Source organism: Podarcis liolepis, assembly GCF_965112155.1.
Source record: "Podarcis liolepis genome assembly, chromosome: 3".
In the NCBI taxonomy this organism is placed as follows: Eukaryota; Metazoa; Chordata; class Lepidosauria; order Squamata; family Lacertidae; genus Podarcis; species Podarcis liolepis.
The window spans coordinates 122,735,291-122,761,617 of record NC_139557.1 but is presented as its reverse complement, the minus strand read 5'-3'; the positions used below and the strand labels follow the sequence as shown (position 1 = coordinate 122,761,617).

Here is a 26,327-nt window from a genome sequence, read left to right as displayed (position 1 = left end):
TCCAGGTGTGCAAGGGAGCGGGGGGGGGGATTAGCAGGTGCTTGCCAAAGAGAGAGAGGAATTATTTCTGGGCACCGGTGGCAATTGGAGGTGTGGGTGGATTAGCGTCTCCGTGCGAAGAAGATCGCCAGGTGAGGGCGAGGAAAACCGCCGCCCCCCTCCATCCTCGACCTTTCTAGCTTCTTAATTGGTTCTGCAAGCTCAGAGGATAGCAGGTGACTTAACAAATAAATAAATAGGGAAATCGGAGACTTTTAGCAAGAAAGGCACGCGGGTCGTCTCCGATTTATCACGCTATCGCTTGCATATGTCAGGCGCCAATTAAACTTTGCGCTTTTGTTGGGCTGCGCCGGGAACAAAACACCGGCAGCTGGCGGTCCAGGTGGTATCATAGGGCAAGGGCATCATCCGTGGTGGGGCTGTGGGCAGGATGCGGGCCCCTAAACACAGCGCAACCAGCTTGGCAGGTTCTACAGTAACTCATAGAATTGTAAGGGACACCACAGGGTCATCCAGCCCAACCCTGTGCAATGACAGAATATGAAGTCCAGAGACTAAAATGTCAGGGGCATTTGAACAGGCTCGGTGCTTGAGCTTCCGTGATGGGCTCACGTTTCTCATAACCTTTGGGCACCCAGCATTTTAAATATGCCCCTCTTTCAAAAAGATTCCTTTGCACTGTGTGTTCTTCTACATACGAATGCGCAAGAATGTGAGAACACACCAGACTCCCATTGAGTTCCCTTCAACCACCAGTCATTTTTCTCCCAGAGTGTCCCATTGGTCTTTTTAATAACAATAGTAATAATGATAAAAAATTGTTGTTGTTGTTTAGTTGCTTAGTCATGTCTGACTCTTTGTGACCCCCTGGACCAGAACACGCCAGGCACTCCTGTCTTCCACTGCCTCCCGCAGTTTGGTCAAACTCATGTTCGTAGCTTCGAGAACACTGTCCCACCATCTCATCCTCTGTTGTCCCCTTCTCCTTGCGCCCTCCATCTTTCCCAACATCAGAGTCCTTTCCAGGGAGTCTTCTCTTGTTGGCCAAAGGATTGGAGCCTCAGCTTCAGGATCTGTCCTTCCAGTGAGCACTCAGGGCTGATTTCCTTCAGAATGGAGAGGTTTGATCTTCTTGCAGAGGTTTGATCTTCTTGCAGGGAAGTGGGTGTTGAAACAAAGCCTTATCTGATCAGGAGGCAGATAAGGCTGCTGGTAAAGGAGGTTGCCTGGGAGGGGGGAGGTAAATTGAGGAGAGAAATTGGAATAAAAGGAGGAGCAAAAAACTGCTCCAGCTAAGGAAAAGACACTAAGGCAAACAAGAGGGAAAGGGGTGTTGAAAGGAAGCAGCTGATCGGCAAGCGATCGGGAGGGAGATAAGGGACGCTAGAGATAAAGGAGGCTGCCTGGGAGGGGCAATGTAAAAGCCCATGGAGCCTCAGGATTTTTGCATTGGGTCACCCCAAATTCACCATCAGATCACATAGCATGTCCATGGCTACAGTCTGCACCAAAAAACCCACGATTGCACTGTTTCGTGGGGCCGCAATGGTGCAAAAACATGGTTACAAAGCACAGATCCACATGGATCCTCAGGATTTTTTGCATTGGGCTACCCCAAACTCACCGTCAAATCACATGTCTGTGGCCACAGCATGAACCACAAAAATCATACATCCACTGTTTCGTTCAGAATATGCTTTTTCTTGTTTTCCTCCTCTAAAAACTAGGTGCGTTTTGGGACATGATATATAACCTCATGAGAAGAGAAGACTCCCTGGAAAAGACCCTGATGTTGGGAAAGATGGAGGGCACAAGGAGAAGGGGACGACAGAGGACGAGATGGTTGGACAGTGTTCTTGAAGCAACCAGCATGAGTTTGACCAAACTGCAGGAGGCAGTGGAAGACAGGAGGGCCTGGTGTGCTCTGGTCCAGGGGGTCACGAAGAGTCGGACACGACTAAATGACTCAACAACAACAACATATAATGAAATGAAAAAAACTATTTAAATACACTTTCCCAAAGAAACCAGAAGCATTTTGCTAGGGATAACAGGGGATGAATTAAAAAAGGAAGATTACAAACTATTCATGTGTGCAGTGACCGCTGCTAGAATCTTAGTGGCTCAGAAATGGAAATCCCAAGAAATCCCAACTTTAATGGAGTGGCAGACAAAAATGTTTGAATACATAGAATTGGCGAAATTGACTTATAAGATTCGGAACCAAAAAGAAGCAAAGTTTGAAAAGGATTGGAGTAAATTTGTTAAATATATACGGAGTAATTGTAATAATTTTAAAACTGTAGCAGGATTAATGTAAATCTTGTGATGTGGATGGAGTATAAATAAGAAAATGTAAGAAAACATTTGAGACATGAAAACCGTTGAAGGGATGGAAGGAAGTCCAGGCGCAATAAGGCACAGGGTAAATAAGAAGACATACAGATTTTTGAATGTAAGAGTATTTATTTTATTTGTTGTTGTTACAAAAAAGCAATAAAAAGTATTTGAAAAATAAAAAAACCAACAAAAAACTAGGTGCGTCTTATGGTCAGGTGAGTCTTAAGATGAAGAAGACCCACCAAGGAAGATGATAACGTATTGGAATTCAAAGCGGTGAGAATTAATTGCACGTGTATTCCAAATCCAATTAAAAGTATTCAGCTGCCTCAATTTAACTCAAAGGATGGACCTGATCGAGTGATCCCTGCTTTTCAAAGTCTTTCCCAGCAACCGCCTGCCGCCGCTGTGCCTCTTAGCACCCCACCCCCAGGTAATCCCACTGCCCCATCACCCCCCAACTGGGGAACTGCTTTCGTCCCAAGATTCCAGCTACCTGAAGCAAATCAGGACACTCTTCTGCTACTTGCTATTGTGACTTATTGCCAAGCGGTGTAATAATAGCAAGAGCTGGCCCTGTTTCCTCGTTTCCATGTTATATTTAATTACTATGCTAATTGGTTGAGATGAGCTAAATATTCTTCTCCAGATGCACAGGCACCCCTGTCAAAATGTCACCTGTAATAAGCGAGCTCGGGGGGGTGGGGGGGAGAGCGCTGGCCCTTCTCCGATCCCATTAATCCTGACGGCAAGTGCCCTATTGAGCCTGCGAAGATGCGTTTAGCACTGAAATGAAAATGGGCATTCCGACCCTCTGACTGAATCATGTCAAGAGGAGGAGCTGCGCTCATCTCTTGCAGAGAAATCAAGAGAGCATCTTGGAGCTTCCTGAAGCCTAAATAACTGACTATGTCTTAAGCTTGTTTGGACTCCAGTCCTGTCCACTCCCCCCCCTTTTGTATACAATTTTATTTAGTTTTTCTGTTTTACAATTTAAAATACTCATTTTACATCCTTAGGATGTCAGTGACTTCCCTTCTTCTCTTTACGTGGTTCATTTTATATATCATAAATCCCTGCATATTTTGCAAAAAAACTATACCATTCAGTATCCAATTATTGCATCCATCAAAACTTTTTTACACTGCTAGATTTATCTTAATGCTGCCAGTGTTTTCAGTTGTACACAACTACCATATTTTTCGCTCTATAAGACGCACCAGACCACAAGACGCACCTAGTTTTTGGAGGAGGAAAACAAGAACAAAAATATTCTGAATCTCAGAAGCCAGGACAGCAAGAGGGATCGCTGCGCAGTGAAAGCAGCAATCCCTCTTGCTGTTCTGGCTTCTGTGATAGCTGAGCAGCCTGCATTCGCTCCATTCCCCCTTACTTTTTAGGAGGGAAAAAGTGAGTCTTATAGAGCAAAAAATACGGTATTTCCCATATATTCAGCAAACGTTTCCCAACCTTCTTTAAATGTGTGTTCTTCTTGTTCTCTTATTCTATATGTTAAGTCTGCTGTTGTGGACCAGTCCGGTCCACTTCCAGTTGCTGGAAGCCTCAGGAGCCGGAGAGGAATCTTGCGTTCGAATCCCGCTTGCAGGTTTCCCATTGGGGAATCTTGCTGATGTCAGATTTCTGCCCGTTTATTCTTCTGCGCAGAGACCAGGGCTGCAGGAGGAAATGTTTGCGTTTGAGGACAGACCTGCGTGATTTGTGCTTTCTGAAAACATGCACGCGAACCAAAACACAGAACTCCCTCCTTCGACAGGCAGACTCGCCCAAATTTTTCAACGCAGTTCTCCACCTGAGTAATGGTGCGAAAAGGATCCGTAGACCGTTATGAAGTGTTTATGAAGTGTGCACGCCAATGCATATATTTGTGGAGGGAAAGCCATAGAAAATGTGTTTCACATGGGGAAATCGCTTTGCAAAAGTCAGGTAGAGCTGGGTGTTCAGCAGTATGCAGATGATACCCAGCTCTAATTCTCTTTCATCTCAGAACCAGTGAAGGCGGTGAAGGTCCTGTGTGAGTGTCTAGAGGCGGTTGGAGGATGGATGGTGGCTAACAGATTGAGGGTGAATCCTGACAAGACAGAAGTGCTGTTTTGGGGGACAGGGGGCAGGCGGGTGTGGAGAATTCCCTGGTCCTGAATGGGGTAACTGTGCCCCTCAAAGACTAGGTGCACAGCCTGGGAGTCATTATGGACTCACAGCTGTCCATGGAGGCACAGGTCAGTTCTGTGTCCAGGGCAGCTGTCTACCAGCTCCATCTGGTATGCAGGATGAGACCCTACCTCTCCGTGGACTGTCTTGCCAGAGTGGTGCATGTAGGCTGAGACGCACCCTGCCTGCCGACTGTCTTGCATGCTTCTGCTTGGACTACTGCCATGCGCTCTACGTGGGGCTACCTTTGAAGGTGACCCGGAAACAACAACTAATCCAGAATGTGGCAGCTAGATGGGTGACTGGAAGCAGCCACCCAGACCACATAATACCTGTCTTGAAAGACCTTTGTGGGCTCCCAGTACATTTCCAAGCACAATTCAAAGTGTTGGTGCTGACTGGAAAAATGAGAAACTGGGAAGAACCGAAGTAAACAGATATACCTCTTCCTGCGTGGAGATTATACGATGCCTTCTTTGTCCTGAGGATTCGCAGCTTTGCCCCTGGCATTGCTTGGGAATTCTGAGAAACCCCAAAATCCAGTGTGGTTTTGAAAGACTACCCACCCTCTTGATTTGAAATGGTTGTGTCTACACATAGACCACAACCTGCTCTTTGATCTCAGGAACCATCATGCAAAATGTGGTTAAGACACCCAAATTTTGGTGTCCAAATGCATCGCAAACAAAACAACTTTCCAAAATGTACTAAGTACCATATTTTTTGCTCTATAAGACACACCAGACCACAAGACACACCTACTTTTTGGAGGAGGAAAACAAGAAAAAAAATATTCTGAATCTCAGAAGCCAGAACAGCAAGAGGGGTCGCTGCGCAGTGAAAGCAGCAATCCCTCTTGCTGTTCTGGCTTCTGGGATAGCTGCGCAGCCTGCATTCGCTCCATAGGACGCACACACATTTTCCCTTACTTTTTAGGAGGGAAAAAGTGAGCAAAAAATACGGTAACTCTGGTAATTCCAATTTGCTTCCAGGGAGGTTATACAGTAATGAGCGCTCATCTTACTTCCATCCCAATTTATTTGTGCTGATTTGTTTTGCCTCTTCCCACTTCACAATTGCTTTCCTTCACTTTTTAGAACATCACATTCCTGACCAATTTTTGTCGATAATAAAAGAATGAAATTGTTGCACCATAGCAATAGAGCACATTAATTGTGTGATCCTAAATTTCTGGTATGCAACTGCATTCCTCTGTTTGCTTTTTTAAAAATATCCAAGCATGCAGAATGCCTTTCAAAAGGTAGTTTTGGATCTCTGATTGGCACATTGCTGCTTTTGATGCTTTCTGGGGAGTTTTTTCAAAGCGGAGCAAAGTCAAATAAACCCCTGCAAACAGCAAAATACAGTGGTATTTTGGCTCTCAAACTTAATCCGTTCTGGAAGTCTGTTCCAAAACCAAAGCATTCCAAAACCAAGGTGTGCTTTCCCATACAAAGTAGTACAAAATTGATTAATCCGTTCCAGACTTTTGAAAACAACCCCTAAAACAGCAATTCATATGAATTTTACTGCCTAACGAGACCATTGATCCTTAAAATGAAAGTAATAATCAATGTACTGCAGTCTCACAATCAATCAGTAGGTGAACTAGGTTCCACATAGTCACAAAAACAAAAAGCCACAAAGATATAAATGCAAAATAAATAGCAAAAACAGACAGACCTCAGCGTAACACTCAAAACAGAAGCACTCAAATTGGAAGTGTAACACTCAAAATGGAGCACGTTCAGCTTCTGGAAAAAGTTTGCAAACTGAAACACTTCCAAGTTGGGTTCCAAGTTGTTTGAGTACCAAAGCATTTGAGAACCAAGGTGCTACTGTATAGGAATGTCCACACAGCCAAGTAGCACGATGACTCTTAAAAAAAGGCTCCATTTTCACAGCAATAGGAGGCAGTATCTGGGTGAACAGATGCCAACATTTTTAACAAATGTGTTATGGTGATTCCGACTAAATGCCAGAATGAACTTTTTGCTGGCAAGAGCGGCTTGACATTTGAACGGTCTCTCTCGGTAGGTGTTGGATTCTCCTTCAATGGAGGTTTCGAAGCAGAGGTTGGAGGGTCATCTGCCAGGGATGCTTTAGCTGAGATTCCTGCATTGCAGGGGGTTGGACTAGATGACCTTTGGGGATCCCCCTCAACTCCACACTTCTATATGATTCTACGGTTGCTTTCTTGGACTAATTGATGCAGTCATCCAAAACATCTGGAGAGCACCAGGCTGGGAAAGACTGATTTAACCATAGAATTATCGGTAAGAAAACTCAACAACAGTTAGACCTATTGCAGTCGTTAAGAGTCATCAACAGGCTCATCTCAGCTATCTGCCAATCTCCCATTCCCACCACCCTTCTGAGTAATACCCCTCCCCACCTTCTCACTATATAGAAGGATCTGGCAACTTCTGTTTCAGTGTATCTGAAGAAGTGTGCATGCACACGAAAGCTCATACCAAGAACTAACTTAGTTGGTCTTTAAGGTGCTACTGGAAGGAATTTTTTTATTTTGTCAACAACAGTTAGTTTCACTAGGTCAAAATGATGATGTGCTAAAAGCAGACGAAAACTTGAATCAACTTTCTAAATATCCAGGTAGGCTTGCCGTTTAGCAGGGGCCAAAAAGAGTACAGTGAATTTATATCCATTTCAACTGCAGTTTTAATGTTGGGTTTTTTCCTCTCCTGCTCCTTGCATTGAGATTTCAGCGGGAAAGAGTTCAGCGCAGGCTTAACTCTCCTGCAAACCAAATTGGCGCATAAAAATGCTTAGTTTTGGATGGATTGGGCCAGTTTTGATCCCCTCCCACGTTAAAAATAAAATAAAAACCCTTTGGGATAAGGTGGGATTTAAAAATAAAATGCCAATGCTGTCCATAACGGGCTTTGTGATCTCTACATATAGACGGTTCTCCCTTTGGGAGTTCATGCCAGAGGCAATGTCCATTAGGAGCATTATCTGGCTCATATTTTAGCAGCCAGAAGGATCCTGGGACACCCTTTCCTTTGACAGAGGGGCGATTCAGAAGGGCTTGATGGGCCCAATCAGAGACTCCAACCTTCCCTTGAATTTCCCTTCCAAAGCCTCTTCCATCAGCATCAAGTCGCTTTGGAGCCTGGAATTGGAGCAAATCAATTTACATAAGATGATGATGGACACATTTGGAGTCAAGGCGCAGAGATGGAGCGCCGCTGTCTCGTTTCAAAACAATATTGACGGTCCCAGGAGGGGGCATTTGCTGGTCTCCTCCCCTCCACCTTCCCCGCCACCCCACCACTTTGTCATCTCATGATCTCATCCTCCCTTCTCACCGTCTGGTCCCTTCCAGTCTGCAAGTTTGAGAGAGAGCACAACGGCAGGCAAAATCTCACCCTTCGTTTCGGTTATCGCTCTCCCTGGCTTGGTCACAAAGGCGCCATCTCTCTCCTTTGCTTTTCCTCCCTCCTGATCGCCAGAGTCCACCAGAGCTCTGCACATGCAAGCCCTAATTTTACATATACACACCTTGGATTCTGGTCTGGCGGAAGAGGAATGAGGCCTCGAGGTCATAGTGGATAGCACTGGCGTGCCCTCACTGGACTAGGGGAACTAGGCTGGCCCCCTAAACACTCTCCTGGCACCTTCTTCCCAAAGCCCTGGAAGCTTCTGGCTGTTAGGATATACCGTATTTTTCACTCTATAAGACGCACTTTCCCCCTCCTAAATAGTAAGGGGAAATGTGTGTGCGTCTTATGGAGCGAATGCAGGCGGGAGGCTCTGCTCAGCGCTCCCTTGAAAGAGCTGCGTGGAGCATGTGTGAGGCTCTTGGCTCTTGGGGGAGCCTTAGCCGTGCGCATAAGCTGTGCATGGCTATCCCATAAGCACAAGAAAAGGAGATCAGGGTGTGTGTTTTTTAAAATAAAAAAATATATATCATTCCTCTGCCAGCCGCAAGCCAGGCAAACAAGGCACTTGAGAGGCAGGTTTAATCACAACCCTCTCCCAAGCAGATTCAAGGCACAGGGATGGAGCGAGGCTCTTTGCGATGTCTTGACTTTCAGAAATGAGGTCCTGTTGACCTCAAAGGCTCTGCCTCAACCCCCGGGAGATCAAGGCAAAGCAGGGACTAACAGGGACATCTTGTTCAAAGCGAAAGGAGGGCGGGGGAAGAAAAACATGGCTCTCAACGCTAACATTTCCACCTGCCGTTCTGAGATAGATCATCCGTCCCAGATGCATGGGAATTCATGCGCCACGAGGTCCCGCAGATCAAGGGATAATAATACTACTGCTACTACTACTACTACTACTAATAATAATTTTTATTTATACCCCGCCCTCCCCAGCCAAGGCCGGGCTCACAGCGGCTAACAAGCAATAATAAAAACAAGTTGAATGAATACAACTTAAAAACAAGAATAAATACAACATTAAAATATTGAAACATTAAAATATTAAAATGCAGCCTCATCACAGGAGAAAGGAAAAAGAAAAAAGAAAGAAGGGGAGGGAATCAAATTGGCTCCAAGCCAAAGGCCAGGCGGAACAACTCTGTCTTACAGGCCCTGTGGAAAGAAATCAGATCCTGCAGGGCCCTGGTCTGATGAGGCAGAGCATTCCACCAGGCCGGGGCCAGTGTTGAAAAGGCCCTGGCTTTGGTTGAAGCTAATCTAACTTCCTTAGGGCCCGGGACCTCTAGGGTGTTGCCATTTATGGTCCTTGAGGCTCTCCGTGGGGCAGACCGGGAGAGGCGGTCAACCCACAGATCATCTCTGCAGCGTGCGAATGGGCAGCAGCTAACAGCTCCTCTGAGCATGTTTAGAGTGAATGCCTGCTTCATGGATTAAATGCAGCATGCCACCCCTACCTCTGAGATTAAGAAGCAGGGCCTCTCAATCCTCTTGTTTTATGAAGCGTCCACTGTGGGTGACTCAAGAGAGTGAGCCAAACTGCAAAAGAGAGAGTGAGGGAAAAATGCCACCCAGAGTTTGCAGCCAACTGAACGCAGGTGAGAACATGAAGTGCAATATTTTATCTGAAAAATATCTTGCTAGAATATTTCCGATCGAGAGAGATGTGGTTCCACCTGCCCTCAACATAGTTACTGGTTGCATCACTCCTGTGACGTCAGATGGTTGCAGATGTAACCGAGCACTGAAAGGGTTTTCGAAAATGGTTCGCCAGAAAGCTTTAAAACTCCGACCTCCTCTGGAGATGGTTTGCAACTTCTTCGCTGCTCAGCCAGTAGGTTTCTCCAACATCATCCCCTGTTGCGGTGTGATCTGGAAGGCAACGCACATACAAAGTGTGAAATATATTTTCCTGTTGCAATGCAGTGATAACGAAGCAGCACAACCTGCAGGTTAATTCACATCCAGGTAATAATAATAATAATTTATTATTTATACCCCGCCCATCTGGCTTCCCCAGCCACTCTGGGTGGCTTCCAAAAAAACATTAAAATACTGTGATACATCAAACATTAAAAGCTTCCCTAAACAGGGCTGCCTTCAGATGTCTTCTAAAAATCTGGTAGTTATTGTTCTCTATGACATCTGGTGGGAGCGCGTTCCACAGGGAGGGTGCCACTACCGAGAAGGCCCTCTGCCTGGTTCCCTGTAACTTGGCTTCTCGCAGTGAGGGAACCACCAGAAGGCCCTCGGAGCTAGACCTCAGTGTCCGGGCTGAACGATGGGGGTGGAGACGCTCCTTCAGGTATACTGGACCGAGGCCGTTTAAGGCTTTAAAGGTCAGCACCAACACTTTGAATTGTGCTCGGAAACATAGTGGGAGCCAATGTAGGTCTTTCAAAACCAGTGTTATATGGTCTCGGCGGCCGCTCCCAGTCACCAGTCTGGCTGCTGCATTCTGGATTAGTTGTAGTTTCCAGGTCACCTTCAAAGGTAGCCCCACGTAGAGTGCATTGCAGTAGTCTAAGCGGGAGATAACCAGAGCATGCACCACTCTGGCGAGACAGTCCGATGGCAGATAGGGTAAACAGCTGCCCTGGACACAGATTTGACCTGTGCCTCCATGGACAGCTGTGAGTCCAAAATGACTCCCAGGCTACGCACCTGGTCCTTCAGAGGCACAGTTACCCCATTCAGGACCAGGGAGTCCTCCACACCCACCCACCCCCTGTCCCCCCAAAATAGTACTTCTGTCTTGTCAGGATTCAACCTCAATCCATTAGCTGCCATCCCTCCTCCAACCGCCTCTAGACACTCACACAGGACCTTCACCACCTTCACTGGTTCTGATTTGAAAGAGAAGTAGAGCTGGGTATCATCCGTTGATGAGGTAGATGAGGACCTATTCCTGTGGGTTCCAAATTGGGTGGCAACACCCCCTGTGGGGCAGAGGGGCGACCTAGAGGGGTGCTAAGAAGCAAGGGGGCAGATCCCACAGTGGCCATCCAGATGCCTTCTATGGGAAACCCGTAAGCAGCACTGGAGCACAAGAGCATTTCATAGATTCACAGAGTCATAGAATTGCAGAGGGACCCTCAGGGGTCATCTAGTCCAACCCCACTGCGATGCAGGAATCTCGACCGAAACATCCATGACAGACGGGCATCCAACCTTTATATACCACCCTCTTCTCCAAGGCTTGGATGGTCTGTCCCCCTCCACCCACTCCTCATTTAATCCCCATGGCAACCCTGTGAGGCTGAAAGAGCCAGCGTCTGGCCCAAGGTCACACACATTGAGTTTCATTGCTGAGTGGGGATTTGAACCCAGGTCCTAGTCTGGCTCTCAAATGGAAGTGGGCAAATGAATCGCTTGAGGCTCCCTGTTGGCTTTCCATGTCGCCAGGCTTACGTCTACAATCAGTGTGTGTGTGTGTGTGTGTGTGTGTGTGTAACTTGAATAAAACGTTGAGCGGGCAGGTAAACGGCAAACACCATTTGAACGGCGATGCCCATCAACTTTGGGGGAGCTCCCAATCTCCTCAATTTGGGGGGGGGGGGAGGAAGGGACCTCAGCCCCAGGGAGTTGGCTCCCGTGTCTACAATAGTACACACATCCAATTTCCATTCTCTCTCGAGACAGACGGATAACAGCCAACCAGTTTTCCATTCCCTCTCCCCTTCCCTTTAGCCATTCATTTTGCACCTGCTGGAGTTGAATTACAGGCATCACATTCGCACCTGAGTGTGGAGCTCGTCTACCTGGCAGTGTGCGGTTGCATCCTTCAGATTCGTGCTGCCTTTCTCCCAAAGGCCAACGATTTCACGGGTGACTCATTCCCTCCCCTGCAAATCATAATATACCTGCTATAGCAACACAGGAGCATTGACTCTGACACCCAAACCTGCCTGCCAGCGTCAACCTTTGAGCTGGGGGGGTGATGGCTGAATCCAAGCTGCACCGGTTGCCAATTTGCTACCGAGCCAAGTTCGAGGTGTTACGCTTAGGATCTAAAGCACCGAACAATTTAAGACTGCTTTACAAACAAAATTGGTTTGCTCTAATTTGTTGTTGTTGTTTAGTTGTTTAGTCGTGTCCGACTCTTCGTGACCCCCTGGACCGGAGCACGCCAGGCCCTCCTGTCTTCCACTGCCTCCCCCAGTTTGGTCAAACTCATGCTGGTAGCTTCCAGAACACTGTCCCACCATCTCATCCTCTGTCGTCCCCTTCTCCTTGTGCCCTCCATCTTTCCCAACATCAGGATCTTTTCCAGGCAGTCTTCTCTTGTCACGAGGTGGCCAAAGTCTTGGAGCCTCAGCTTCAGGATCTGTCCTTCCAGTGAGCACTCAGGGCTAGTTTACTTCAGAATGGAGAGGTTTGATCTTCTTGCAGTCCATGGGACTCTCAAGAGTCTCCTCCAGCACCAGAATTCAAAAGCATCCGTTCTTCGGCGATCAGCCTTCTTTATGGTCCAGCTCTCACTTCCATACATCACTACTGGGAAAACCAGAGCTTTAACTATACGGACCTTTGTTGGCAAGGTGATGTCTCTGCTTTTTAAGCTGCTGTGTAGGTTTGTCATTGCTTTTCTCCCAAGAAGCAGGCGTCTTTTAATTTCGTGGCTGCTGTCACCATCTGCAGTGATCATGGAGCCCTATCCCCCCTCAAACCAACAGCCACATAATACCCATTTCACACCTGTAAGAAATTGATCATCAGGAAGAAACAGGAGGAAGAGGGAATTTCAGAATTTGCTCAAAGTTGGTGCTGACCTTTAAAGCCCTAAAAGGCCTCGGCCCAGTAGACCTGAAGGAGGGTCTCCACCCCTATTGTCCAGCCTGGACACTGAGATCCAGCGCCGAGGGCCTTCTGGCAGTTCCCTCCCTGTGAGAAGTGAGCTTACAGGGAACCAGACAGAGAAAAACAGCTACCAGATTTTTCGAAGACATCTGAAGGCAGCCCTGTTTAGGGAAGCTTTTAATGTTTAATAGACTATTGTATTTTAATATTGTGTTGGAAGCCACCCAGAGTGGCTTGAGGATCTTTCCACCCTCTGAGTCTCACAGTGCCAATAATAATAATAATAATAATAATAATAATAATAATAATAATAATATATTTATTATTTATACAGCACCCATCTGGCTGTGTGGCAGTTCGTTTCCTGGGGTAAAACCCGAAGAAAAACTCAAGAACTTCAATCCTAAAAAAAGTTCAACAACTCTAGACGGCCCTCACGCATGTTCACTTCATCAAATCTGGCCCTCTTTGAAAAAAGTTTGGGCACCCCAGAGACACAGAGATGCATCTTGCCATTGTGGGCTGGGACTGTTCAGTCTGCTGCCAGCTCCTCATCGCTGGCGGGCAACTTCATCATCTAGTCCAGCGGTTCTCAACCTGTGGGTCCCCAGATGTTGTTGGACTACAACTCCCATCATCTCTGAGCTCTGGCCTTGCTAGCTAGGGGTGATGGGAGTTGTGGTTCAACAACATCTGGGGACTCACAGGCTGAGAAAGGCTGATCCAGTCCAACCCACTGAAAGGCAGGAATCTCAGGTAAAGCATCCCTGTCAGACGACCAACCTCTGCTTAAAAACCTGCAAGGAAGCAGAGTCCACCACCTCTCCTGGGAGTCTGTTCCACTGTCAAACAGCTCTTACTGTCAGAAAGCTCTTCCTGACGTTTAGTCGGAATCTCCTTCCTTGTAACTTGAAGCCATGGGTTCGAGTCCTGCCCTCCAGAGCAGGAGAAAACAAGCTGGCTTCATGAGACAGCCCAGAAAATGGCTGTCATATCTCCTCTGGGCTGTTTGAACTCGATTCTTTAATTGAATAACGGATGTTTATATTTTAACGTTTTAGTAATCAGATCGGGTTCTCTGCTTTGCCCCTAGCCATCAGACCATCACAAAACAAAAGTATGTGAGAGCATGAAAGTAACTCAGGGTGACGTCAACAGACGCTGACTCAGACCCGAATGAGCTGCAGCATTAAACTTAAAATGCGGGAGTTTTTTGTGGGGGTTTTTTTGCCACGGTGCTTGTTGCAGTCTCTGTCTATTCCATCGCCAGGTTACAGAGCATCTTATTTTCTCTCTTTCTCTCTCTCTCTGGTTCGCAAAAAGAGCATCTGTTGACATTAAAGATGAAGGGAGTTTATGCAAATGCTTTGAAAGGAGTCTAAGGTTGAAACAGCAATGAAAAGGTCACCGGACGACAAACTTTTTAGCCTTTCTCTTTCTTCCAGGACCAAACATCAACAAAACAAGCCTTAATGAGCTTAGAGGACCAAACGAATCCGGCTTGAGCTGGCGGATGCAGGGACTCTGCTCTGGGACACAAATCTCCACAAAAACACACACACACACACACACACACACACACACACACACTCCAACCTTCCCCAGCATTGTGCCCTCCAGATGTTTCTGACAACCGGTGGGGACCACTGGGAGTTGTAGTTCGAAGCACCAGGAAAGCACCCCCTTGCAGAAGGCTGCTGGCACACCGACTGTCCCATGCCCAAATTTAAGGTGGGCTCCAGTTCCCATCCTCTCCTTGCCCTTTAACATGGCCAAGGATCAGGGCCAGATTTAGGTTTGATGAGGCCCCCTCAGCTACTGAAGGTAATGGGGCCCTTTCTATGTCCAGCTGTCCTTTGTCAAGAACAAATTGCCGCTGTTTTTTGTGTTGAATATATGCTATACAGTAATTTATAGACCTAAAGCCATTTGCACATATTGCCCTGCAACCAGTCCATGCAGAATGTAGGCACCCTATACAGTGGTACCTCAGGTTAAGTACTTAATTTGTTCCGGAGGTCTGTTTTTAACCTGAAACTGTTCTTAACATGAGGTACCACTTTAGCTAATGCGGCCTCCTGCTGCTGCCGCGCGATTTCTATTCTCATCCTGAAGCAAAGTTCTTAACCTGAAGCACTATTTCTTGGGTTAGCGGAGTCTGTAACCTGAAGCGTATGTAATCCGAGGTACCACTGTATATAGAAATGAGCAAACTAGTGATATTTTAGGGAGCAGGCTAGCAGGGAAGGCCCATGACTTACATCATAGGAGCCTACACAACACAAAACACTGTTGCTGTAGGTAGGCTTTATTTTATTTGCTTTTTATATCTTATATTTTGGAAATGTACATCCAGGGGTTTTCCCCTTTCATTTTTGGGGGTCCCCAAGAGAGTGGGGCCCTAAGCTAGAGCTTGTTTAGCTTAGACATAAATCTGGCACTACCAAGGAGCTGGGTGGCAAACTTCTGCTCCTCAGTCCTTCCATTGCAAGTTACCCCACTGAATCTCCCTGCCTGAGGCTGGGTCTACTCTCCAGACTGAGGTACTTCCACTGGGCAGTGATTCCTTCAAAGATGGGACATGGCCTTACAGTGTGAGAACAGGGTGCTGGACCAGATGGGCCATTGGCTTGACCCAGAAGGTCCTCCTCCTGGTCCTCCTGGTCCTGGTCCTCCTGGTCCTGGTCCTCCTGGTCCTGGTCCTCCTGGTCCTCCTGGTCCTGGTCCTCCTGGTCCTCCTGGTCCTCCTGGTCCTCCTGGTCCTCCTGGTCCTCCTGGTCCTCCTGGTCCTGGTCCTCCTGGTCCTCCTGGTCCTCCTGGTCCTCCTGGTCCTCCTGGTCCTGGTCCTGGTCCTGGTCCTGGTCCTCCTGGTCCTCCTCCTCCTCCTCCTCCTCCTCCTCCTCCTCCTCCTCCTCCTTCTCCTTCTTCTCCTCCTCCTTCTTCTTCTTCTCTATTAACAAATACAGATTGTTACAATAAAAATCGTGTGGCACCAGCTCTTTCATTAAAGGCAGTCAGTTCCCCCAGGCCCATTGGAACAAGAAGGACTTCACCTGCTGGCAGAAGGACAACAAAGAGGGAGCCAGTCTAACTTCTCCTAGGAGGGAATTCCAAAGTTGGTGGGAGCTACCACCACCAAAGTAAGAGCTGGACCATAAAGAAGGCTGATCGCCGAAGAATGGATGCTTTTGAATTTTGGTGCTGGAGGAGACTCTTGAGAGTCCCATGGACTGCAAGAAGATCAGACCTCTCCATTCGGAAGGAAATCAGCCCTGAGTGCTCCCTGGAAGGACAGATCCTGAAGCTGAGGCTCCAAGACTTTGGCCACCTCATGAGAAGAGAAGACTCCCTGGAAAAGACCCAGATGTTGGGAAAGATGGAGGGCACAAGGAGAAGGGGACGACAGAGGACGAGATGGCGGGACAGTGTTCTCGAAGCTACCAGCATGAGTTTGACCAAACTGTGGGAGGCAGTGGAAGACAGGAGGGCCTGGTGTGCTCTGGTCCAGGGAGTCACGAAGAGTTGGACACAACTAAACAACTAAACAACAACACTGAGAAGGCCCTCTCCTGTGCAGGACTGAGAGAAGGGGGACCACTGAGTTATGACCACAGAGCTATGGTCCCTTTCCAACAAACTCAACCTGGGAGGGGTTCTGCTGATATTTCAGAGGGGCTCTGGGATCCTGGGGGGCAGGGGGCTCTCTGCCCCCATGAGGGCTAGAGGCTTGCCTGAGCTTTGTGGAGCTTGTTTGTTTTTGATCTGAGCAACCCGTCTCCATGGCAATTAAGTGAGATGCTGGGCCATTAAGTGAAAAGGTGAGGCATTGAGGGGAAAACATCTTATGGTCCTTGACATTTCTGGAGGACTTTTCCATTTGATTAAAATTCTCAGAGGGCCATTATTGGCCAAAATCGGGCACTCAATTACATTGATTTCATTTATTTTCATTCCCCGCCAAACGCTACCCAAACAACTTAGAGCATAATGGAAGGAAGGAGAAATATCCATTTCTGCCTCACTCAAGAGTTAGATTTGCTGGCTAAATCTAACTGGAGTGGACGGCCAGGTCCACAGAGTGCAGGAGATGGGCCTTGAAGGCAAAGGAGCATTGTGAACTTTTAATTAAAAATAGGAGCCGACTGGTGGAGGGGGGCTAAGAGCCTCTCCGACCCCATTGCCTCGTTTCTTTCCCATGATCGCAATGAAAATTTGTGAGCCTAATGGCGGGGAGGATAAAAGCTGGGGAGGGGGCAGGAGTGGAGGAGATGCTAAGCAAGAGGTCAAATCCATTTTGAAGCCTAAATGATGACCCGGCAAATGTATCTCCTGCGTGGGTTCCCGTCCAAAGAAATGAGTTTCCTTGAAAGGAGACCGAGTGGCAATTCTAGGGTTGAAGCGAAAGGTGATGGTAATGGATTTCATTATACAAGGAAAACATGTTGACCTAACCACTTGTAGGTAATGGAAGATTATCATGAGCCAGAAATACCAGAGGTTTTCTGTGCCTGTTAAGAGCGGTGCAGACTGAGATATGGTGTGTGTGTGTGTGTGTGTGTGTGTGTGTGAGAGAGAGAGAGAGAGAGGGGGGGGAGAGAGAGAGAGAGAGAGAGAGAGAGAGAGAGAGAGATCAGAGCAGGGTGCAGAGAGAAAAACAGAAACTCTGCTTCAGTAGTCAGATATAAATAATAATAATAATAATAATAATAATAATAATAATAATAATAATAATTTATACCCCACCCATCTGGCTGGGCTTCCCCAGCCACTCTGGGCGGCTTCCAAAGGAATATTAAAAAACTATAATACATCAAACATTAAAAGCTTCCCTAAACAGGGCTGCCTTCAGATGTCTTCTAAAAGCCTGGTAGTTGTTGTTCTCTTTGACATCTGGTGGGAGGGTGTTCCACAGGGAAGGTGCCACTACCGAGAAGGCCCTCTGCCTGGTTCCCTGTAACTTGGCTTCTCGCAGTGAGGGAACTGCCAGAAGGCGCTCGGTGCTGGACCTCAGTGTCCGGGTAGAACGATGGGGGTGGAGACGCTCCTTCAGGTATACTGGACCGAGGCCGTTTAGGGCTTTAAAGGTCAGCACCAACACTTTGAATTGTGCTCGGAAACGTACTGGGAGCCAATGTAGGTCTTTCAAGTCCGGTGTTATATGGTCTCGGTGGCCGCTCCCAGTCACCAGTTTAGCTGCCGCATTCTGGATTAGTTGTAGTTTCCGGGTCACCTTCAAAGGTAGCCCCACGTAGAGCACATTGCAGTAGTCCAAGCGAGAGATAATCAGAGCATGCACCACTCTGGCAAGGCAGTCCGCGGGCAGATAGGGTCTCATCCTGTGGACCAGATGGAGCTGGTAAACAGCCGCCCTGGACACAGAATTGACCTGCGCCTCCATGGACAGCTGTGAGTCCAGAATGACTCCCAGGCTGCGCACCTGGTCCTTCAGGGGCACAGTTACCCCATTCAGGACCAGGGAATCCTCCACACCTGCCTGCCTCCTGTCCCCCCAAAACAGTACTTCTGTCTTGTCTGGATTCAACCTCAATCTGTTACACTGCTTGAATGTATTGTTTGTTTGTTTGTTTATATCATGGGTCGGCAAATTAAGGCCCGAGGGCTGGATCCGGCCCAATCACCTTCTCAATCTGGCCCACATACGGTCTGGGAATCAGCATGTTTTTACATGAGCAGAATGTGCGCTTTTATTTAAAATGCATCTCTGGGTTATTTGTCAGGCATAGGAATTCGTTCATTCTCCCCGCCCCCCCCAAAAAGAAATATAGCCCGCCGCCCCCCCCCTCAAGGTCTGAGGGACAGTGGACCGGACCCCTGCTGAAAAAGTTTGCTGACCCCTGGTTTATATGCTGCCCTATACTGTCTTGTAAAAAGCAACAACCTCAAAGCAGTTTACGAAAAGCAATAAAATTATCGCTAAGGAAAACGTCAACTGCCTGAGACTTTTGAAAGCGTAAAACCAGATGAAAACTCTCACTGACTTTCTAAATGTCTGGGTAGGCTTGTCTAAGCAGAAATGTTTTTAGCAGGTGCCAAAAAGGGTCCGGTGAATTGCCCGAGGTTAAGAGACAGGGAGTTCCAAAGCGTTAAGGCGCCAGCACACTAAAACTTTCATAAATGTGGAGCGAGGGTTGTGGTAACATGGCCCGTACCACAGATCAAGGGTTTGCAAGGATCACAGATATGGGTGAGATCCGTATCCTTGCTGCAGCTTTCAACAGGTTCCATTGAGCTACCGGGGTGTAACCAAGGGTGTGCTGAGTCCTAATTCTGCATCAGAGTTGGACCTGGGCTTCTACACAGACAGCACATTCTGCAAGACAAATGTGTTGACATTTGCACACAAACAGGCAATTTACTTGTTGGGGGGAAAGGTCAGAACTATCCATAATGGCAGGAAGAAGCGTGTGAAGTCGGGAGCCCTCTGTTAAAACACGGGGAATCCAAACAAATTTTCTGTGCATGATGACTGTAACTCAATTCTGGACCCCTTCTTTCAACTTCTTCTTCTTTCTTTGGCGATCCCTCGTAGCCGAGTAAGATTGTCTTCCATAAACACGGTTTTGCCAATGAGTCCGTAAGTGACTATGGAATCCAATTCTGGATCCACACGTCCTTCCACAGTGGGGACATTGGTTTCTGGGCAGGAGTTGATCACAGTGAGGGTTTGCCAAGTGTGCCTTTCCTCTTAGCACGTTTCTCCCTTGCGTCCTGAGTTTGAGTATCTTCAAAGCCCATGACACCTTTGGTGAAGGCTGTTCTCCAACTGAAGCGCTTGCAGGCCAGTGTTTCCCAGTTGTCAGTGTTTCTACTACATTTTTAAAAAAGATTTGCCTTGAGAGTTTAAACCTCTTTTGTTGACCACCAGCATTACACTTTCCATTTTTAAGTTCGGAATAGAGTAGTTGCTTTGGAAGACGATCATCAGGCATCTGCACAGCATGACCATTCCAACGAAGTTGATGTTGAAGAATCATTGCTTCAACACTGGTGATCTTCGCTTCTTCCAGTACACTGGTATTAGTTCGCCTGTCTTCCCAAGTGATGGGTAAACATTTCTGGAGACACCGTTGATTGAATCTTTCAAGGAGTTGGAGATGGCGTTTATAAGTGGCCCACGTTTCACAAGCATACAGTAAGGTTGGTAGTACAATAGCTTTGTAAACTCAGTGCACCGAACTCAGTGCAACCTCCAAGGGGAAGGTGGCACCAGACCTCAAAAGCAGGGGTGGGAAAACCCAGTGGCCACATTCCCTCCTGCGAAATCTTCTGAAGTCCACGTTCAAAAGTGGGTAGAGCAAGAAATAGAGATTTTTTTCCTTCGTACAGTAGCAGAGGACACGGGTTGCGCTGGGGTCTAAATCACAGAGCCTAGGGCTTGCCGATCAGAAGGTCGGCGGTTCGAATCCCCGTGACGGGGTGAGCTCCCGTTGCTCGGTCCCTACTCCTGCCAACCTAGCAGTTCGAAAGCACGTCAAAGTGCAAGTAGATAAATAGGTACCGCTCCGGCGGGAAGGTAAATGGTGTTTCCGTGTGCTGCTCTGGTTCGCCAGAAGCGGCTTAGTCATGCTGGCCACATGACCCGGAAGCTGTACCCCGACTCCCTCGGCCAATAAAGCGAGATGAGCGCCGCAACCCCAGAGTCAGCCACAACTGGACCTGATGGTCAGGGGTCCCTTTACCTTTACAGTAGCAGAAGCTGAACGTTGGCAGATTCAGGGCAGATTTTTTAAAAAGCCCTTCTTCACACAGCACATAGGTTAACCTGTGGAACTCCCTCCCACAGGAGGCAGGGATGGCCAACAACCTGGACGTCTTTAAAAGCAGGTGACGCAAATTCACAAAGCAGAGGGCTGTCAATGGCTACTATCCATGATGGCTTCGGGGTCCCAGCTGCTGGAAGCCAAAGGAGGGGAGAGGCCTCTTGTGTTTAAATCCTGCTTGCAGGTTTGGCCGCTATGATAACAGGACGAGGGACCAGTTGGGGCCCTTTCTGAACTTCTCCCAGTTCTACAAGATCCTTTTTCTATCCGCAGCTTAGGAACCAGATTCTCTTTATGTGGCTTCCCAATGTGGACATTGTGGGAATGTTCAGGGATGCAGGGGAGGATATATTGTTTAGTTATAGCCTTTCCAACTTGTGTTAACAAGTTCCACAATTTAGCAGAGTGACATTCCCCTTTTTAAACTCACAGCGGATGCGTTTGCTCAGGCTCACTAAAGCCTCTATAATAACTGTTCTGGTAATTCCCCCTTATTCCCGCATAAAAGATAAGACACAACACAGTTTTCTATAAAAGTATAAAAAGAGTTTACTCACATTCTGTTCACAATTGGATCCCAGAAAGCAGACTTAGCTTAGAAAAGTAACATATACCTGGAAACTATCTCATAAGGAGACAGTCCCTTTGTCCTCTCTGGGCCGGAAGCATCTTTGGCTAAGCAGATGTTGCTTTTTTGACGCACGTAGAGATGGTGGCCAGTCCTATGCTTTTGTTACCTGCACAGGTGAGGCCACGCCCACTTTTAGTCCCATGCAGAGGAAGTCTGTCCCAGCCCAGAAGGAAACAGGAAGTTTACCTGCTGGCTGGACAAACATTCCTCCCCATGTGTGAACATGTTCACTCTAGGAATGTTGTACTTGACTGCTCTTGTGTTTCACATCCCACAGACATCAATGGATGCTTCCCTCAGTCCGTCAGCAAAGGGCAAAGAAGGAGCCACGGGTATCCTCTCATTCACAAATGTGGCCTTGCCTTTAAGGCTCCTCCTTCCCCCACCCCCAGGGAATAAGAACAGCTTGACCCTGGCCAGCCTCCCATGTAATCTCCCGCACGCTGATAAAACTCCTGAAGGTCACGCAGGGCCTCTGCTACTGCCCTCCTTCTTGTGCATCGACTGAGAAGGCCCCTGAATGCTATTTTTAGTGCAGTGATAGGATCAGGTAGAATAAGCCCTGGGAGTCCTCCCTTAAAGCACACTCTGCGTCCCCCAGGCGTGTCGCTTAAGGATCCCGAGAGGCTGGTCCTTTTGCAGGTAAGTTCGGGCTTCTTATTTTCAGGGGTTGTCTTTGTGGGGAATGAATGCTCTCCTCTCCCCGCTGTGTCCCACATTCTCTCTGGGGTCTCTGCATCTGTCCTGACTCGGGGTCTCTTGTCTAAGGTGGCTGCAGGTGGAGAACACAGCTTGAGTTGACTCTCAGCATCCCAGGATATTGTTTTGCTTTTAGGGAGAATTTCAGAGGGTTGGAAGGGCACCTCAGCTGTCATCTAGTCCACCCCCCTGCAAAGCAGGGATCAGAGCTGAAGAATCCCTGACAAATGGCCACCCACCCTCCGTTGAAAAACCTCCAAATAAGGAGAGTCCTTCTGAGAGAGCCGGTTCCACCGTCAAACAGAACTTACCACCAGAAAGTTCTACCTAACGTATAGTCAGAATCTTGTTGCTCTCCTCGCTGGCCCAAGTGGGACTAATTTAACCAGCTAGTCCTGGTGATCATCTAATGTTTATTGGATGGATTTTCCCCCTAAATTGATTTTTGATTTTTGATTTTATTGTTATTTATGCTTTATACCGTATTTTATGCTGTTGTTTTTTGTTTGTTTGTTTTTTGTAGCATCAATTAAGTGTTTTAAATTTGTTGTTAGCAGCCCTGAGCTTGGTTTCCTGAACCGAGAAGCTTGGGGTATAAATAAAAATATAATAATAATAATTTATTATTTATACCACGCCCATCTGGCTGGGTTTCCCCAGCCACTCTGGGTGGCTTCCAACAAAACACTAAAATACAATAACCTGGTTCCCTGTAACTTGGCTTCTCGCAGTGAGGGAACCACCAGAAGGCCCTCGACGATGGACCTCAGTGTCTGGGCTGAACGATGGGGGTGGAGACGCTCCTTCAGATATACTGGACCAAGGCCGTTTGGGGCTTTAAAGGTCAGCACCAACGCTTTGAATTGTTCTTGGAAATGTACTAGGAGCCAATGTAGGTCTTTCAAGACCGGTGTTATATGGTCTCGGCGGCCGCCCCCAGTCGCCAGTCTAGCTGCCACATTCTGGATTAGTTGTAGTGTCCGGGTACTTTTCAAAGGCAGCCCCACATAGAGCACATTGCAGTAGTCCAAGCGGGAGATAACCAGAGCACGCACCACTCTGGGAAGACAGTCTGTGGGCAGGAAGGGTCTCAGCCTGCGTACCAGATGGAGCTGGTAAACAGCTGCCCTGGACACAGAATTGACCTGCACCTCCATGGACAGCTGTGAGTCCAAAATGACTCCCAGGCAGCGCACCTGGTCCTTCAGGGGCACAGTTGCCCCATTCAGGATCAGGGAGTCCTCCACACCAGCCTGCCCCCTGTCCCCCCAAAACAGTACTTCTGTCTTGTCAGGATTCAACTTCAATCCGTTATTCCCATCCATCCCCCAATCGCCTCCAGACACTCACACAGGTCCTTATTATTATAATTTGAAGCCATTGGTTTGGGAGCTGCCATCTGGAGAGGCAGAAAGCAAGCTCTCTCCATCCTCCATCCAACAGCCCTTGAGATATTTGAAGGTGGGCCCCTAAACGATGATGGCATTTTCTCAGCTTTGGAAAACACAAGTGAGCTCTCGTAGGTGGGGAATCCACAGAGATGTGGTGAAAAGGTCAGAAGGCTTGCAACAACAGCGTTTCCTCTAAGGAAATGTGTTTTATCGTGACCCATCCAGCTCCAGAAGACAGCTCAGCGTCACAAGTCAACAAAAGAGAATACTAACAATGTGTGTGTGTGTGTGTGCATCACAGTCACATATACAGAGAGGGAGCAACAACACAAACAGCTTGATGGGATCAAGTGGGGGTGAAGCTTGGGACTCATCCAGTTACAACAAAGGAGATTCTGACTAAACATCAGGAAGACCTTTCTGGTGCTGAGAGCCATTCAATGATGGTGGAACAGTCTCCCTCGGGAGGTTATAGACTCTCCTTCCTTGGAGGTTTTTAAGCAGAGGTTGGGTGGTCGTCTGTCATGAATTCTTTAGCTATGATTCCTGTATTGCAGGGGGTTGGACTAGATGACCGTTGGGGTCCCTTCCAACTCAACCATTCTCCGATTCTCTGATTAATTGCATGTGGTTTTGGTTATCCTTCCTTCCTTCCTTCCTTCCTTCCTTCCTTCCTTCCTTCCTTCCTTCCTCCCTCCCTCCCTCCCTCCCTCCCTCCCTTCCTTCCTTCCTTCCTTTTTTAAAAATGTTTTTTATTAACAATTTCAACATAACAAATTATCAAAACATATCATATTCATTATTTTTCATAATGAATATCATATTCATTATTTTCCCCCTTCCCCCTCCAACCCCCCCCAGAGACTTCCCTCAGCCCCTCTCTCTGATTTCTCAGCACATATTATGCTCTGCATGTTATAAAATTATACATATCCTTACATTATCCTTACATTATCTACCATATTATCAACCAATAAATTTGTGTATGCTTATTCAAAACCTGCCAAGGAGTCCAATTTATTTTGTTGTCTTTTTAGATAAATTGTAAAACGTTCCCATTCTTCCTTAAAGTCACAGTTATCCTTGTCCTGCAATTTGTATGTCAATTTAGCCAACTCTGTGTAGCTCATCAATTTTTCTTGCCACTGTTCTTTCATGGGGATTTCCTCATTCTTCCAGCCTTGTGCTATCTAGACTCTTGCCACTGTTGTAGCATACATATTTATTTATTTTTTTCATTTTCCTTGGCAGGTCTTGTCCTACAATCCCTAACAAAATGCTTCTGGTTTTTTTACAAATGCCATTTTAAACATTTTTTTTCAATTCATTATATATCATTTCCCATTTTTTTTTAATTTCTCTATATTCCCACCACATATGATAAAAAGTCCCGTCCTTTTCTTTACATTTCCAACATGTGTTTGACCTGGTTTTGTACATTTTTGCTATCTGTACTGGTGTAATATACCATCTATACATCATTTTTATATAATTTTATTTCAAAAGAGAACAATCTGACATAATATACAATTTGAGGACTGGGGGAAATTGTGGAAAGTAAATTTGAAATTTACAGATTGGTTTTGGTTATCCTTTCAAGTCACATTTGCAAAAGAATCCTTTAAAAAACACACACCAAAACTCCCCACTTCGTTGACTTTTTCCCATGCGTGGGTAGAGAAGGCTTGTTGTTTTAATGGGTTGATATCCTGCCTTTCTCTCAAGTTGGGATTTAAGGCAGCTTACAAAGGAGGGGCGCGGGTGGTGCTGTGGGTTAAACCACAGAGCCTAGGACTTGCCGATCAGAAGGTCGGCGGTTCGAATCCCCGCAATGGGGTGAGCTCCCGTTGCTCGGTCCCTGCTCCTGCCAACCTAGCAGTTCGAAAGCACACCAGTGCAAGTAGATAAATAGGTACTGCTCCAGCGGGAAGGTAAACGGCGAGTCAGCCACAACTGGACCTAATGGTCAGGGGTCCCTTTACCTTTACCTTACAAAGGTTTGTAAAATGCAAAGTAAAAGCTGAGAACAGTTAAAACACCGTATTTACTCGGATCTAATGTTCAACCTTTTTTGGCCAAATTACGTTGCAAAAATTAAGGTGTGCATTAGATTTGATGGCGCGTTAGACTCAAGTAAACATGGTACACCAGAATGCATTTAGAGGCAGCTGAGTTCACCCCAAGATCTAGCAGTGGAGTGGTCAGCATCATCTGGACCTTAGTCTGAACAAAAAGGTCTTATCCTGCCAGCAGAGGGAATTCCACAATCATATGAAGTTCCAGGACCCAAGGTCCACCAGGCCTATGCAAGCAATTAAGAACACATTGGTGAATGGATGCCTGTCTTTTTAATAGCTTTTATTGTATGGTTTTATAGTTTTATTGCTGTAAATCTTATATATATATATATATATATATATATATATATATATATATATATATAATGGCATGACAGTATATAAATGTTCTTACACATAAGCAAATGGTGGGTTTTGAGGAGTAATTCAGAGGAAGGTAGTGCCATGAAGCAATCTCACAAGTGGCTCATGGAGAGACCATGGTCAATATTTTTGACAGTGAAATTTTGGTATCTCTTCCTACCCTTTGCAAAACTAAGGGCAATTTGGCAACGGTGCCTTGAAACTACGCAAAATGTTTCCCCTGTAAAAAAAAAAAAAATTGTGGGTGTTCATGGGCCATGTGTAAATGTTAAGAAACTAATTTCCTTTCATTTTCTGCTTTTTTTTCCAAATGAAGGAAAGAGAACTACGCAATGCCTAAAACAGTCAGCTGTTTGTGATCGATGCATGAAGAGCAGTTTCTGTGAGTTGCCTATTGGGTCCTCCTTTTGGGGCAAACGACTTGCTGGAGGACTTGTCCATGGTGCTGAAATCTTGGTGGCGGGAAGCCTCTCCTTCTAGCTGTCATCCTCCATGAAAAATTCACCAGTTGCAGGCAATCTGCTCAATTTAATCCAAGGAAACCCTAAGCACACAGCCTCAAGGAGGTTTGGAGAAGACCTTGGGTCCTAGATTGAGCTGGCATTATTCCATCCAAGGCGGAATAACGGAGAGGAGTGGAATTCACTCTTGCCATCCTCTGGACCACA

General features: G+C 46.8%; 1 protein-coding gene across 2 annotated transcripts in view; it reads right to left on the bottom strand.

Annotated features, from left to right (window-relative positions):
* Window positions 1-26,327, bottom strand: part of FBXO16 (F-box protein 16) — an 810,609-nt gene that overhangs the window by 294,198 nt on the left and 490,084 nt on the right. The window lies entirely within an intron of this gene.